At 32.3% G+C, this 17,685-nt stretch overlaps 1 protein-coding gene across 2 annotated transcripts in view; it reads right to left on the reverse strand.

Annotated features, from left to right (window-relative positions):
- LOC117565843 (uncharacterized) overlaps positions 1 to 17,685 on the reverse strand; it is a 328,547-nt gene that overhangs the window by 34,572 nt on the left and 276,290 nt on the right. The gene's annotated exons all lie outside the window — the stretch shown is intronic.

Below are 17,685 nucleotides of genomic sequence, written 5' to 3' on the forward strand. Positions count from 1 at the left end.
GCACCAAAAATAATAATAAAAAGTACGGTACAAGCGAAAAAAAAGTAACGAAAACAAATAAGAAAGATATGACAGAGTGTGCACGACTACGAGATACCTGTTAAGGAAAGAAAATAGTAAATATTTTTAGTCGATTTGGTTCAACTCATTGTAATAAGAAATGGCATTCGGTATTTCAATAAAATAATAATAAAAATTAAATATTTCTTTAACAAATTTTACATTTGATTTTTTTGTACATATTTATCTATATATGTATCTCTATCACTTATTATATATTATAATATTAGAGAACAGATCTTTTTGTTATTATTGTATGTATTTGGTATAGTTTAAATAAAAATATTATTTTTAGTTCCGATTCATCTTATGTGCATAATAGCTTTGATAAGATTGAGTAATCTTAAAGCTTTCAAACTGTTATAGAAACGTTAAATATATTAAGAGATACTTATATAGAAGAGGAATTTAATTTTTATATTACTTTATTTTTATTTTATTATTATTATTTAATTTTTTAATAAGATTTCTCATTTATTTACAAAACACTAACTAACTTTAATGCAAAACATATTCAATGCAGATTAATAAGACTTTTCATTTATTTATTTAAATTTAAGGAAACGCTAGTGGGCGTGGTTAAGGCGTAAAACTTACAACCGTATGGTCTAAAAATTAAATAACTCTAGCTCTTATAGTTTCCGAGATTTGATTGTTTTAAGAGACGGACAGACAGAACGACGGAAATCAAGCGTATATTCGTATTCGATCCAACTAGGAAGCGAACCGCGAAGAATAACAACAACAAAACAAAAACCAAAAAAAAAAGTGCAGCATCATTTCGTTCAACCCCAAAAGGAGCCCAAAACAAAACACCACGACGAAAAAAAAGGGCTGAATAAAAACATAGCGCGACAAATAGATAACCTCAGGTAAAAATTAATAAACATCCTTGCGTCGCAAACAAAAACAGAAGCCGAAGCCGAAGCTCAACCAAAAAGTTGCTTCCCCCCCAAAAGAGAGAGAAAAAACAATTGCGGAGCCGTTGTGTTTTCGCTTGTAATCAAAAGCGTTTTCATTGTTTAACAATTAAATTGCTGGAAAAGGCATCATTAGCAGTCGCAGTCGCAGAGTCGAAGTCGCAGTCAAAACGTTGCAAAATTCGCTGCTCATTTGAAAGCCTTAAGAAACCAAGATGCGGAGAGAACAAAGGAAAAACGCTGCGGCCAGAAAATATCAAAAAGGGGGTAAACACAACGCATAAAAGGAGTGAGGGAGGGAAATGAAAATATTGCTTGGAATACCCCACGGTAATGGGTTGCCCCATTAATGGCATAACCCAAAAGAGTCGCCTTCCCCTCCCCCTTCTCCCCTTCTCACCGTAAGGAGAGCAAAGTTCACTTTCACAACAGACTGCGGCAGACAAGCTAGACAAGTCGCTGTTGTCGTCGTCCTCGTTGTTGTCCTCGTTGTCGTCATCCAAGGCGCTCTTCGCATTACGTGGAATCAATTTCGTAGGTGGAGAGAATTATGGAAGGATGCTGAGAGAGAGACCTTCTGGGCTAAACTTTTGTGCAAACAGTTGTTTAAATATCCAGCAAACACGAAAGGGTTAAATTCATAATATGGCCAAATTAGATACAGCCAAGGATCCCTCTCTTCCCCTCTCCTCTCTGCTGCGGGGGCAGTACGGTCATAGAATAACATAATAGAAACAAGCCTTATTCCTCCTTCCTTCGCTGTGGTCCTTGTCCTTGTTATATTCCTTGTTCCCCAGTTCTCAGTTTCCCCATTCCACACGCTAATGAATTCCCAGAAGAAAATGTTCATGAATTCGCTTACAAATTTTAATACTTTTTCTTCTCTCGCCCCAACCCCCACTCCAATTCAACTTTCTCTCACTCTTTCTCCCACTCTCTCTCTGTCTTTCTCTTGAATTAGCTGCGCTTCTAATGAAGACTCTGTCCAGCTTCCACTTCAGGTGTGTGCCCAAGTCTAGATGCTTAAGACTTACCTTATAAGAAATTAAAGTTACAAACAGCGACAAATTGTTAACAGTTCTTAAATTAAATTGAATCAACGCTTTATTCTTTACAATCTTTCCGAAGATATTCAGAAAAAATAACTTCAGTTTTTATGCTTAACATTTTTGCAAAACAATTTCAATTACACTTTTCACATTTTCAGTTCGTAAACAAAATTTCGCAACAAGTTTCATTCTTGAATCTATAATTCATTTTATTTACGCAATTGATCTTAGAGTTCGAAATTTGAATAAATAGGAAATGCAGATCAAAGAAACTAAATAATTCTATTGATTTCAGTTCACTTAAGAACTTTGAATTTATTTTAAAAATTAGCTTTTGTGAACTGTTTTGTTTTGGATTCCTTAATTATTTGTTGTAAATACCTAATCGATAAACCAAAGACGTACATTAAGATTAAGTTGAGGTAAGTTGCTGAACTTTTTTATATCGTACGATACGATGTAAAACGATATAATATATGCATATTTGTAGAAGAAAATGTAACACGTAATGTTAGTTGCCTTTAATAAGTTCGATTAATGCAGAACCAAGAAAAAAAATCCAAAAATAAATCATAAAGCACATCAAATAATAATGACATAATTTTGTTCTTATATCCGATACGCAGAGGGTTGAAGGATATTATAAATTTGTGCCTCCAGGAAATGTATGTTTATAGGCAGAAGGAGGCATCTCTGATCCTATAATGTATATATATTCTTGATCAGCGTCAACAGCCGTGACAATATAGCCATGTCCGTCTGTCTGTCTGTCCGTCCGTCCGTATGCAACACTGGATCTCAGAGAGATATAATCTTCGACATAATATTAGCAAGCAGATCAATTTTAAAAGTAAGCATTACTTTAGTATGCAAAAAAAACATACTTTGTTTGATAACGTAGTATGTTTTGTACTCTATAATATAATTTCAATGAAGTATGCTTTTATTCAAAATCGTATTTGCTTGATTCCCATTTTTTTCCATATTTCTTGATTTGAAATTTTGTTCCTATTGAAACTTACCTAATTATTTTCCTTATTTCTTAATTTTTATTTTATTCTGAATTTCGGAATTTAAATGTTTGTTCCTATTTGTAAGTTGACTTATTATTTTTATTATTTTTGAATTTATATTTTTTCTCCCTTATTTTTGAATTTACATTTTTGTTCCTATTTGTAGCTTGACTAGTTATTTTTCTAATTTAGTATTATTAATTTCTATTTTTTTCCATACTTGAATTGAATTTTTATTTTTATTTCTGATTCTATCTCTATCATAATTTCTGAACTTTAATTATTGTTACTATTGCAGCTAAACTAATTATAATTCTTATTTTTTAATTCCAAATTTCATAATTTAGTTGTTGTCACTAACCTAGACAATTATTTTGTGTGTGATTTGTTGAATTACTTGAAGCGTTGTTTGTGATTTGATATGCCAGTTGCATGATGATTATAATGACACACACATTCAGTCACACACACACACATAGAGACACACACACTGACATAGACAACGACAGGCATTGAGAGGCATGTAAAATTGGGAGTTGACGACGACCACACATCAAGTCGTAATAATTATGCATTACTTTTTTGGGGTAGGTTTCTCCCTTGGGAAACAGAGACAGAGGCGGGCAGACAAAGAGAGAGAGAGAGAGAGAGAGGGAGAGAGAGATGGGTAGAATAATTGCTCATAGGTTGGCAGAAAACTATTAGAGGACATTAGAGGTTGCGCCCTCTCACTTGACTTGGATGGAGAGAGTGAGAGAGGGAGATGGAGATAGTGAGCAGAGCAAACAAAAAAGAATCTGAGATCGTTGAGTTCATATGACGAAAAAGGATAATGATGATTACGTTGATTATGTTGATGATGATGATGGAAAGTAGTCTTAATGATGGAACAACCCCATTTTGAATTTGCCATTGTTGGATCTACGACTTGTTGTTGTTGTTGTTGTTGTTGTTCGTGTTGTTGTTGTCTATGCTACTATCAAGGGATTATTTGTGTGGTTTACAGTTTTTAATTATGCACCGCGACATGCGATGCTGCAGCATAAGAACAGAACAGAAAAGAAGAAGAACAGAAGCGAGGCAGATGAGAGCTGCTGCCACAACACATTTTTAAGGGGTGAACTGAAGTGGTGGCAGCACACACACACACACACACACACACTCGGTTGCAGCGTGTGGCACTCAACAAACACACTCACAAAATGAAGGACGCTGCGAATTTGCAGTTGAACATTTTCTTTTTTTTTGGCGAGTCTCCGCTAACAGTGAAAACTGCCTAAAACGTCCATCAAGCCAGAGGCGTCAAGACCCAAGCATTTACTTATTCCTAGCCAAAGGCCAAAGCAGTCAGCGCTAGTAAATTTATGCTAGGTTATAAGATAATTTATAATCTAAGCCTTATCGTAAATAAAAACAAGTAAGAAAGCTACAGACGAGTGTGCTCGACTGTGAGATACCCGCTACCCATTTTTAATAAGGGCCAAATATTGCGGTATTATTTTCAAAATATACCGAAAATACTAAAAAAAATACTAAAAATATACCAAATGGTATATTTGGTATATCGGTATAGTACCGCATTCAAAATATACCATAGACGGCACAATATACCACATAGTCAGCCAAATCAAGTAAGACCCCCAGTAAATAGGCGTTTTTACTCATACAAAAGTATTTCTTTAATAACTTCGACAATTTTTATCAGGAATCAAATTTTCAGGAATGATAACTACTATAGTTATTATTGCATATACCAAAATTCGCAGCTGTAGCTTTAAATTTACGCTTGTTATTCGAGTTTTTTGATTAGCGGGGGCGGAAGTGGGCATGGCAAAAATTTGAAACAAACTTGATCTGCGTGCAAACATAACAAATGCTGTCGAAAAAATTAGAGCTCTATCTCATATAGTCTTTGAGATCCAGTGTTTCATACGGACGGACGGACAGACGGACATGGCTAGATCGTCTTGGCTGTTGACGCTGATCAAGAATATATATACTTTATAGGGTCGGAGATGTCTCCTTCTACCGGTTACATATATTTCCTGCCGACACAAAGTCATAATAATACCCTTCTACCCTATGGGTAGCGGGTATAAAAACTCAAGCTAGCTTTAGTCAGGCTCCACTGTACCGAGTAGCCCTTTAACTAGGCGACAGCCGCAACTGTTCAGCTTTATCGCTATCAGTGTCCATCTCTCTTTTTCTCTCCCTCTCCCCCTCCTTCTCACTCTTCCAGTCTCTATTTATTTATGTAGAGAGAGAGAGAGAGAGAGAGAGAGAACGCAGTGGAGCTGAATGCAAGTGGAGACACAACAAGAGGCAAGAGCTTGCCTCACTTGCCTCGCCAGTTGCAGTTGCACTTGCCAAGCTTCAAAAAGCGTAAAGTTCTAGCAGAGTTTTAACTTGTAAAAGATGGCGAACAGAAATGAAAATAGCAAAATGCTGCTTATACATTTTATAGAAATAGTTTGAATTAAAAAGAAAATTATTTAATTTAGATGATAATAGCAATAAAATGAGACTCAGTAAAACAAGTAAGGCGAGTGTGCTCGACTGTGAGATACCCGCTAATAAATATAAAATCAAATTCTACAAATATACCAAAACTACACAAATATACCAACGGCCATAGTTGGTATATCAATGAAGTACTATACTCCAAATATACCATAGAAGGCAAAACATACTAGATTGTTAGACAAAGCTAGATCGTCTCGACTGTTGACCCTGATCAAGAATATATATATACTTTATGCGATTTATTTTAATGCAGTATTTTTGTGGCATATTATTCAGTATATTTTAAGAATAATACCGAATTGTTGTGTTTTTAAGATGAGTAAATTTCTAAACTGAACAAAGTTGAAATAAAGTTGTTCAAATGAATTGAATTTATAATAAAGACTGCAATTGAATGGCAAAAATATTAAAAACTAAATGGAAAAAATATCAAGCAATATTAAATAAATAATGTTGTGTATATAATATACATTAAATAGCAGATTTTTAATACGTAAGATAACGTAACCTAAACAACACTATATAAATCGAAGAGAATTTTGAGAATTTTTGGTACAAACGTTTTTATTATGATTCCTGAAAATTTGATTGCGATCAGATGAAAAATTTTAAGAAACTTTTTTGTATGGAAGAAAAGGCCTAAGTACTAATTTTAGTAGCTTTGCCTGAAAATCTGGTATAATTTGCACTTTTTGGTCTATTATAGTAAATCAAATAAATTTCGAATAAAATACATAAATTAAAAATGAAATTGTGGTGTATAAAATATAGAATTTAAGTGGAAAAAGATTGCAACAAAATTGTAAAGAAATTAACTTTTGTGTGCAAGGAAATGAAATACAAAATATTTTTGAAAAATATAATGCGATATATTCCATTTGGGAAATTTCCATTGAATTAAATGAGATTTGAAATGTGAATATGCAACTTTGGGTGTGGTCGTCATTGGTCTTTGATGTGGTTTTCAGTTATTAGTTTTCAGTTTTCAGTTGTCCGTTTAAAATGTTTTTTTTGGTAACTGAAGATGGCGAGATGAAGAAAGTCGATAGAGCTCAAGGATTAGCACTCGCAGTATTTGTAACAATGCGCAATTACGCCATAATTACAACAGACAGAGAGAGAGAGGGAGAGAGACAGAGAGAGAGAGGCTGCGAGGGCAAAATTCCGCGGACAATGGCAAAATGCAACAGCAAATGCAATTACAACAGCAAAATGCAACTGCAACAGGCAACAACAACAACTAGAACACCAACAACAACAACTAGAACAACAAAAACTACAACAACAACAACCACAACAACAACAACATTGAGAAGGTATTCGGTAACTGGGTTTTTGGATTATAAACTCATCGCATTGTGTTGCGTTTTTCTCCTTCTGCATTCTGCTCTGAAAAAATATTATGATTGCATATTTTGTGCAGATGTTACGATCTATTATTGATGATGAAGAGATCTACGATTTCCGCTGCCAAACAATGATCGGCTTGTAATCGTAATCATAATCATCATGTTGATCATCATGATAATTGAGATGATATTCGCCCACCCACAGAACATGGTAAATGGATCTGTTCCTTCAACGCGCCTCAACGATTCCATTCACTCTTAATTACTTAATTTGCCCTCTTAACCAAAAATTAATTCGAGTTTACAATTGAATAAAACCAAATGTTTAAATTGATGTCCAAACGAGAAAACTAGAAATCGTGTTTGTAATTTTTAATTGAAAACAATTTACTCTCCAAAAGAATAATATATTTCGATTCATGCAATCGTATTTAAATCAAAAATATAAGTACAAAACTTAATACTAAATGAACATCTTGGCAAAAAAATTAATTTTAGTTGATACTGCATTTGAAATTCATTAATGACTGCTTTTATTTGTTGCTCCCTCAGAATTTCATATGAAAGTCGCATTCTAAATGAATATATTTGAAATATTTGGCCACGCCCAGTTTCGCCCCTGCAAATTGAAATAATAACTACAGTAATTTTAAAGCTTGAGAATTTTTGGTACAAACGTATTTATTATCGTTTACTCTATATAATTCCTGAAAATTTGGTTGCGATCAGATGAAAAATTTTAAGAAATTTTTTTGTATGGAAAAAAAAGCCCTAAATACTCATTTTAGTAGCTTTGTCTGACAATCTAGTATATCTTGCACTTTTTGGTATATTTTGAATCTATAACTATGCTATGCATATTTTTAGTATTTTCGTGGTATATTATTTTGGTATATTTTACAATTTATACCTCGCAACTAATCCTGCAAAGTTCAATACAAACGCCAAACAAAATTAGCTTTCTAATATATTATTACAAAATTTAAAGAGTAATGAACAAAATTTGCATTATAAATAATTTAAAATGAAAAAAATTGTACTTATAGCAAGTCAGAAGAATTTTAATACGAACGACAACAAAAATACATTTCTATATTTACAAAATTTAAAGAGTTATGGGCAAAAATAAAAAAAAAAACATAACAAAATTCATCAAATAAAATGATAAAAAAGAAAATAATATCAAATAAAATAAAATGTTGTAAATTGCAGCTAATCTTGCAAATTTCAATATGAAGAGCAACAAAATCACATTTCTATTTATACAGAATTTGCCAGTAAGAATTGAGATAATAAAATGAAAATTAAATGAATTAAACGAAAATAATATAAAATAAATGAAACTCAAATGAAGTAAAATAAAATGGAATATAAAATAAAATTAAGTAAAATAAAATGAAATGAAATAAATGGAACTCAAATGAAGAATGGAAGTAAAATAGAACAGAATATTAAATAAAATTAAGAAAAATAAAATGAAATGAAAAAAATAGCATTAAAATTGTATTTACAGACAATCTGGAAACACATTTCTATATTTACAAAATTGAAAGTGTTATGAGCAAAAAAAAAAAATAAAATACCATAAAATGATAAAAAAGAAAATAACATAAAATAAAATAAAATGTTATATATGTATAGTTAATGGAGCAAATTTCAGTATGAACGGCAACAAAATCACATTTCTTTATTTACAAAATGAGCAAAAATAAAATGAAATGATAAAAAAGAAATTAATTAAAATGTTATATATATAGCTATTATTGCTTTATCAATAGTGTTAAAATTAATTTAATAACTAACCTTTTAAATAAATAAATAAATAAATAAAAATTGAAAGAGTTATAAGCTGAGAAATATGTAGAGGGGACAAGCAAAAAGTTCATTATTTAATATTGCTGGCAATTGATTAGAAAGGAAAGTTGAAAGCATTTAAGGTTCAGGAGGCAAGTGCAACAGCAGAGGAGAGGAAGAGGAGAGGCAGAGGAAGAGGAAGAGTGAGACACAGACGCGTCAAGTAAGCTGGCATTCATTCATTTATTCATTCATGTTTGAGCATACTTCTAGTCATAACTTGACGAGGACGAAACTTAAAGGTAAATGGTAAATGGAAGTTCATTGTGTGTTCAGCCGCTGCTGATGATGATGATGACGATGTGCGGACCATAAATGTGAATATATGTGAATACTGTGTGAATACTGTGAGTGAGTACACTGATACTGTTAAGTACCTGCACAATGCAATGCATTAAATATCCTTCAACGTGTCTTCTTCTTCTTGTCCGTCCTCGTTTATTATTCACTCATTATTGTGCTTCTGCGTGTTTTTTTTTTATTGAGCTTCCTTAATAGAGTTTGGCCTCCTTTTGCTTACTTAGAGACTTAACCCTTTAACACAGCAGCTACGGCGGCATCTCTTCATTGAACTACAACTCAATGTTGTTGTTGTTGGTCCTGGCTGCATCCTGTCTCCTGTCCCATACCTGGGTGCCATATATAAAGTAGTCATAAAACATAGCTCGCAATTTTTAACGAGTGCTGTGTGTCGGCCATTATGAAAATATCAACGACAACGAGGACATGTTAAAAACCCTTTTTCGAGCAAAAATTTTATCACCCGGTTGGCAGCAAAGTTCTCATGAAGCCATTGTAACCCTTTCACTTAATTATTGGGCACATTATGTGCCATATTCATGGCAACAGACGAACAATGCAAACTACTCTATATACATATATATATGTATATGTGTATTGACTACCTGAAATTGTGCAATAGGCTGTGGCGAACGCTTCCCTTTTCCACTGAGATTTCACGCATTCATTGAGAAATTTGTGTGCGAAGGGCGCTCAGCGATAATTACACCACCAAAGCACACACACACACACACACACACACACATATTCACATCTATTCACATTCATATTCTGCGTGACCCAGCGACCAAAAAATTGCATTTGATTCATCCACCCACTCATATAAAAAACATATCAAACTCTCCATGTAAACAAATCTCAACCATTTTGGATTATGAATAACCTCTCCCTTCCCCTCCCCCTCCCTCTGCGGCACTCATTTCCAGTCCAACTAGCACAACAACTCTTTGGCTGGCAGCTGCCAAGCTCTTTAAGAGCTGCCCTCGATTTCGATGCCATGGATATCAAATTTTAGATAACTTACCCCTAAAAAACACAACGACAACAACAACAACAATTCCATGAGTTCTACTTCATCATGATGTAAATCAAACCATTCGCCATTTCAAATCCCTCAACCAAAAAAGTATGATATCATTGCTGTAAAATACAACAACAACAACTACAAAATGGGAAAAGGTTTCTCTCTCAAGTATATAAATGAAATATAGTTTAGTACTTTAATGAGTTTCGGGTTTATGATATTAAGATACTGAATTAAATGCTTTACCAACAAAAATATATATCATATAATATTTACGTATTTATCTATCTTATAATTAATTTGGGTTTATCATATTAAAATACTGTGAAATCAAAGGTTTTACGTTTTATATACCATTGGCATCAAATAATACTAACTTTTGGTATTTTTCTATCAAATATTCAACATTCTTTTATAAATTAAATATATGTAGTTTAGTACTTTAATGATTTTCGGGTTTATAATATTAAAATACTGTGAAATCAAAGGTTTTTCGTTTTATATACCATTGGCATCAAATAATACTAACTTTTGGTATTTTTCTATCAAATATTCATCATTGTTTTATAAATTAAATATATGTAGTTTAGTATTTTAATGATTTTCGGGTTTATCAAATTAAAAATTCTGTGAAATCAAAGGTTTTACGTTTTATATACCATTGGCATCAAATAATACTAACTTTTGGTATTTTTCTATCAAATATTCAACATTCTTTTATAAATTAAATATATGTAGTTTAGTACTTTAATGATTTTCGGGTTTATAATATTAAAATACTGTGAAATCAAAGGTTTTTCGTTTTATATACCATTGGCATCAAATAATACTAACTTTTGGTATTTTTATCAAATATTTATCATTCTTTTATCAATTAAATATATGTAGTTTAGTACTTCAATGAGTTTCGGGTTTATGATATTAAGATACTGAATTAAATGCTTTACCAACAAGAATATATATCATATAATATTTGATATGATACTAACTCATTAGTTTGGGTTAATGATAATAAAATACTGATAATTTCAAGGATTTAAATGCTTTATACCATTCACATCTATTTTACAGTATACCAAGTCATTAGGTATTTTTCTATTTTATATACGTAATTTGTTTGAGCTACTGATAATTCAAAGAATTTACTTTATATATACTGTTGACATTAAATAATACTAACTTTTGGTATTTTTCTAACAAATATTCTTTATTCTTTTATATATGTAGTTAAGAACTTAATTAATTTTCGTTTAGTGCTATTAAGAAGACTAGAATTAAATCCTTTACCAATAACATTTACTAATCTTATTTGATATGATACTATTATTTAGTATTTAAATAATACCAACTCGTTTGGTACATCAATAATTCTTTCATTAATGATATATAGTTTACTTAAGAGCATAATTAGTTTAGGGTTAGAATATTGAAATACTCAAAGAATTTCATTCGTTACCAATAATGTTTACTTTACTAATTTCTCTTTTTAGAATACTAACTCATTTGGTTTTTTTTTACCAAATATTTATTGTTCTGCCATAAATCAAATTTGATTTAAGGCATAATTATTTTTTGGTATATTAAAATACTAACAATTCAAGGAATTAAATAGTTTCACCATTTAAAGTACTAATTACTTTACTTTTTTATATCGTCGGCATATTTTTTATCTCACGGTATTATTTATAATCTAATTAATATTATTTCACTGAAAAAATGAAAAACTAAAATTGAGTTTTCGCTTTCATAATACAATCTCATTTGTTTATTTTTGCGATTTATGAATAATTATTGAATAGTCTTTGAAGATTTAATTAGTTTTCTATTGAATTATTTCAATGATAGTCTTTGGAATTTGATTTATTTTGGTTATTTCACTAATTTAATTTGTTTTCCTTAAAATTTTGCCTTTTAATAATTGTTTATTTTTGTTTAGATTATTTCACTCGTTTATATATAATTTATGAAAATTATATTAAAATACTGATAGTTTAAAGAATTAAATGGTTTCTCAATCTTAAGTACTTACTTAATTTATTATGCTTCTATTAAGTTTCCATAAAAGTCAGTATTTTATTTAAAGTATTAAACGATATAAAAAAAAAACTTTCTGCAATGTCACATTGATGAACTTTTCATCTATATTTAAAAGATCATTAAAAGCACAATAATTTATGTGTTAACTGAAGTAATAATCTACAAAAAAAAACGAAAAAGTGGGCGTGGCTGGGAGACAAAAACGAAAAACTAAACGCAATTAAATGTGAGATGTTGTGACGCCTTTTGTCTGAGAATGTGGAGAGTGAAACAGCGAAGAAGTGGAACTTTAAATCACTGAGAACTCAGAACTGAGATCTGAGAACTGAGAACAGAGCTCGGGGCGAGGGCGGTCAAGGGGTTTGTGCAGGTCAAAAGAGGAATACAGAGCGGAGAGCGGGGAGCGGCGGGGTACAAAGAATCCGACGACCTAATCGATGTGGACTACACAGATTATTAATGGATTTTTAATATCATTTGTGTCGGCGTAAATTGTATTTTTCAACTTGAGAGTTGAGAGCGAAACGAACGAAAAAAAACGATTTATTGACACGAAGTCAAGTACAAGGTGCGGTCACACTGATTTCGAAGAGATAGGAAGAGAGAGAGAGAGGGAGAAATATGGTCATACAAAAATCATAACAAAATCGAGCATGTAACGTAATGTAGCTGTATATCAGACCCTCTCCCTCTCTCTCTCTCCCTCTCTCTCTCTCTCTCCCTCTCTCTCTCTCTATCTCGCTTGCTCTTTCTCACACTTGACGCTGGGCCAAGTGTGAAAAAATGATTGATCGATTTCGATTTCGATTCGTGCAACATTCACAAAGGGCGCCGTGCTGTTTATAAAGAACTTGGACATTAGCTCAGGGCTGGAGACGCAACAGGGACGGGATACGTCAAAAGAGATGGAGGAGGAGTAGAAGGAGAGGGGGGGTTAAAGGACAGACGACGACAGCAACGACAATCGGCATAATAAGATAGCAATTATTTATCTCAAAAAAACAGAAAGAAAAAAAAAACTGAATAAAGGCCAATTTTTTGATTAATGAAAGCGACACACAAAAATCACAGCGCTAACAAAACAAGAGAAGTGAAGTGAAAGGAATCGAAACGAATCGAAATGAAACGAATTCAATCCGAATACGAATGAAAGTGTTGACTTGGCTCCATAGAAGATTGCGTTTATTTCCATCTCGATGTCCCCCTAATAGTCACCTTTTACCTTTTGTCGTATTCACTTTTGACGACCTTTTGATTGTCTTCACCGAAAAAACAAAGTCAAGTCTCATTTCATTTATCATCTCTTTTTTGGGTTACTATATTTGTTGCCTCCTCTCATAAGAAGGGGAGGAGGGGGGAGAAGAGACTTCGTCTAACATCTAGATTACGCTCAAATGCAAAAAGTTAACAGACCATTGAAAAACATTCGAAATTCGCATGTTTCGACAGGTCTAGACAAGAGCAGACATGAGCCTCCAACACATACTTATACACACACACACACACACACACACACACACACACACACAACACTGAATGCATCAATTCCAACTCAACTCAATTTAAGAATTATAAATAAATAATTTCGCATACTTAACAATTATTATTTGTGTAGTTTTATAGAGTTGATTTTTATTACATTTTGTACTTTTAAAACTTTATTTTTATTGAAATCAATTTATGAGTTAAAGTAAATCAACAAGATAAATAACTTAAGTATAAAAAACACATTTCTTAATTTATAAATGTGATTTAAAATTTTGATATATATTTTATATTTATTCAAATGAATTGTAAAACAAAACTAAAGCAAAAACTTAGTTAGCTAAAGCATATAATTAAAAACATGTTTCTAAATCAATAAATGTACTTTAAGACTTCTTTTATTAAAATCAATTTTTTTGTAAGACACTAAATCAAAAAGTTAGTTGACTATAAAGAATAGAAAAACACATTTTTAAAATTTAAACCTTTGAAATATTTTAAGAATTGTATGGTAATTTAAATCCTTAAAGTTTGGTATATATTTTATTTTGATGAAAATCAATTTTAGCACAAAACGAAAACAAAAATTTAGTTAACTCAAGAATATCAAAACACTTTACTAAATTTATAAATGTACTTTAAAGTATTTAAATTTGGTATTTTATTTTTATGAAAATTAAATTTTAGAACAAAACTTAACCAAAAAGTTGCAAATATAAAAACACAATTCTAAATATGAATAATTCCCAAACTTGAAATATCTTAAGAAATGAACTTCAATATCATCGATATTTGCATTGTAATTTAAAACTTCAACACTTTAGTTTATATATTATTATTATTGAATTTATTTTTAAAACAGATTCAACTAAAAAAGTTAGTTAACTACTGAAAATAAAAACAGATTCTTAAATATGAAAAATTTCCAACATTTAAAATACCTTCAGAAATGAACTTTAATACCATAAAAATTTGCATTGAACTTAAATTTACGTGATTTTATATTCTCTCCTAAAATCTTGTATTTATATTACAATTTTTGAATTTGAAACTGTTTTAAACATTTTTCCCTTTTTGCTGTCAATGCGAATACCAACAAAAAATTTACATAAATTTTCTGATCTTTAAATGAAGTGTGAAGATTTAGCGTGAAACATATTTTTGAGTAATTTAATGGATCTTTAAAGCATAATTAATGCACGAATTGTACATAATTTATTTATAGCATTGCGCAATGAAAGAAAATAAACATAAATCACATCTGCTTCAACAGCTTGTAAATAATTTCATAAATAGTTGAAGTGTTTGATAAAGAAAGCAATTATGTTAAACGTTGACTCTTCAAGTCTTTAAAAGAAAAACTCTTTAGAAGCAAATGTGGAAAAAAAAAACAAATAAATTAGAAACTGATTAAAATAATAATAAATGATTTTGGTAATAAAATGTCTTTAAGAGAGAAACTTCTTAGAGATGAAAGTATTAAAGTAGCAAATAAATAATAAGTTTATTAAAATAAGTACGAATAGTAAATAAACAAGTAAGTAAATAAAATTGAGGCCAAATTTATTAATTTTAAATGTTTAAAAAGTACATAAAAAAATTAATGTACTTTTTTTTCATTTAAAGATCTATAAATAATTCGAAATCTTTTCCTAACAAATTTGGTAAATTACAAAATTTAATGGGAACATGTTTTTTTCCACTTAATTATCTGTAAATAATTCTACAATGGGCGTTAATTTAAAATGAACGCAGAATTGAATTGAAATAATCATAAAGTATATAAGAAAATAAATACATAAAGATATGAAAAAATGTTCGTTTTCACATAATTATCTATAAATAATTCTATAAGAAACGGAATTAGAACAAATATTCGAATTAAAATTGACGAAAAATGAAATTTAAATAATCTTAAATGTTTAAGTAAAAGTAAATAATAAAAAATTTTATGCATAGAAATTTAATAAAATGTGTTTTTTTTTTCATTTAATTATCTATAAATAATACGAAATCTTTTCCTGACAAATTTGGTAAATTACACAATTTGCTGGGAAAATGTTTTTAGGTTCACTTAATTATTTATAAATAATACTACAACAAATGGAAACACAATTTCAAATTGACGAAAAATGTAATTTAAATAATCTTATATGTTGAAATAAAAGTATATAAGAAATGTAATATATAAAGATTTAAAAAAAAATGTGTTTTTTTTTCATTTAATTATCTATAAGTAATTCGAAATCTTTTCTGGTAAAATGAAAGCTGGAAGCTGTGCCTTTGGCTTTTCGAATTCAATTAATGCGCTGGAAGCGCTTTTTTTGTTGTTGTTGTTGTTGTCTTTCAGCTACAGCTGTGCTTCATTAACATCATTCGAGTCCTTTTTGGATCCTGCGAAAGTTGCCGCAAGCTGAGTATTGCGATGGTCAGTTGGCAAAAAGCGGTAATTGATAGCATGTGTGTGTGTTGGTGTGTGAGTGAGGGGGCGTATATGCTTGTGTGTGTGTGTGTGCTTAAGCTTATGTTAATGCAGCTATCAAAGGGACAAGCATTTAAAGTGCCTTCAAATACATATTTAAGTCAACCTCACACACACACACACACACATACATATGCACATCTATGTATAAGCTTGCTTGTATATAAGAAGAAGAAGCAGACGTCGGTTCTTTGCGTCTTTGTCACCAAAGAGCGGTGCTCAAATACTATTGGTGCAGGAGACAGCAAAAATCGCCCCCATGTTAAAGTGTCGTTTCATGTGACACACACAGACACACACACACACACACATACACGTACATACACATAGAAATTTGTGGCGCAATCGCATAGCCAGTAAAGCAAAGTCGTCGTCGTTGCCGTCGCAAAAGCAAGAGGTGTGCTCACACACACATACACATACACCTAGCCAAACATCACATGCAGAGACAGAGAGACACACACACATACACAGATAGACAGGCAGGGCATTCATTGGTGTTTACTAAAAAGAGACGGACACACACTCACACAGCTCTCGCAGTCACAGTCGCTGTCGCAGTCGCTGTCGCTGTTTTGCTGGCTGCAGCAGCAGCAGCAGCGGCAGCAGTGGACAAGACATCAAATGACAAAAATTTTAAAAAGAACGAACGAAAAACGCAACAACAACAACAGTAGCAAGAGCAAGTAACGTGTGACGACGACGACGACGAAGGCGACAACAACAAGCAGCAAACGACAACAACAACATTGCTGTGGCCCCATAATGAGACGAAGACAAAACGACGGCAGCGCAGCCGGCGTCGATAGAGCGACAACGAATTGGCTTGGCCATTGCCATTTCATTCGAACAAATGATGGGGCCAACTCGTTTTAGCTCTGTCACACGCGGACTGGCTAATGGCACGACACTCACAAGCACACACACACACACACACACACACACACCAACACACATACATATCACACAGAGCTGGCCCCATGAGAGAGAGAGCGCGTGCACAGTGGCGCGCTCTTTGGTTGGCGAGCAAATGACACTGCATGTGACGCTGTGGCCGATTGCCAGAGAGCAGAGCAGTGCAGAGCAGAGAGAGAGCGGGAGAGCCAGCAAAAAGGTGCGTGAGCGTGCAGGTGTATGAGTGTGTGTGTGTGTGTGTGTGATGGTTGTATTGCTCTGCTCTGCTCGCTCGTTCGTTCGTTCGCTTTGGTCGGTCGCTCGGTCAGCAAACACACAAATACGTCGCATGTCAACCACTCGTCGTTGTCGTCGTCGTCGTGTCGTCGACTCAGACGACAGTGTGCGAGCAGGCTGGCAATAGCCCAAAAAATATATATCGATGTGTGTGTATGTACAATATGCATGCATGTGGTGATATTATTGCTCTGCTCTAGCGCATGCATTTCCACTCTGCTCGATATGTCCCATGTATTATTTTTTGTTCATGCTGTTGCTGTTGTTGTTCTTATTGTTGTTGTTTTCCTATAAGCGTTGACCATGCGTATGCTTGCCAACGCCCCCGCCACAAGCTGATTTACACTGCTTGCTTTATTAAGCAAAAAACAAAAAACAAGAAATACAACACTTTAAGC

The sequence above is a fragment of the Drosophila albomicans genome, chromosome X, assembly GCF_009650485.2.
Source record: "Drosophila albomicans strain 15112-1751.03 chromosome X, ASM965048v2, whole genome shotgun sequence".
Classification (NCBI taxonomy): Eukaryota; Metazoa; Arthropoda; class Insecta; order Diptera; family Drosophilidae; genus Drosophila; species Drosophila albomicans.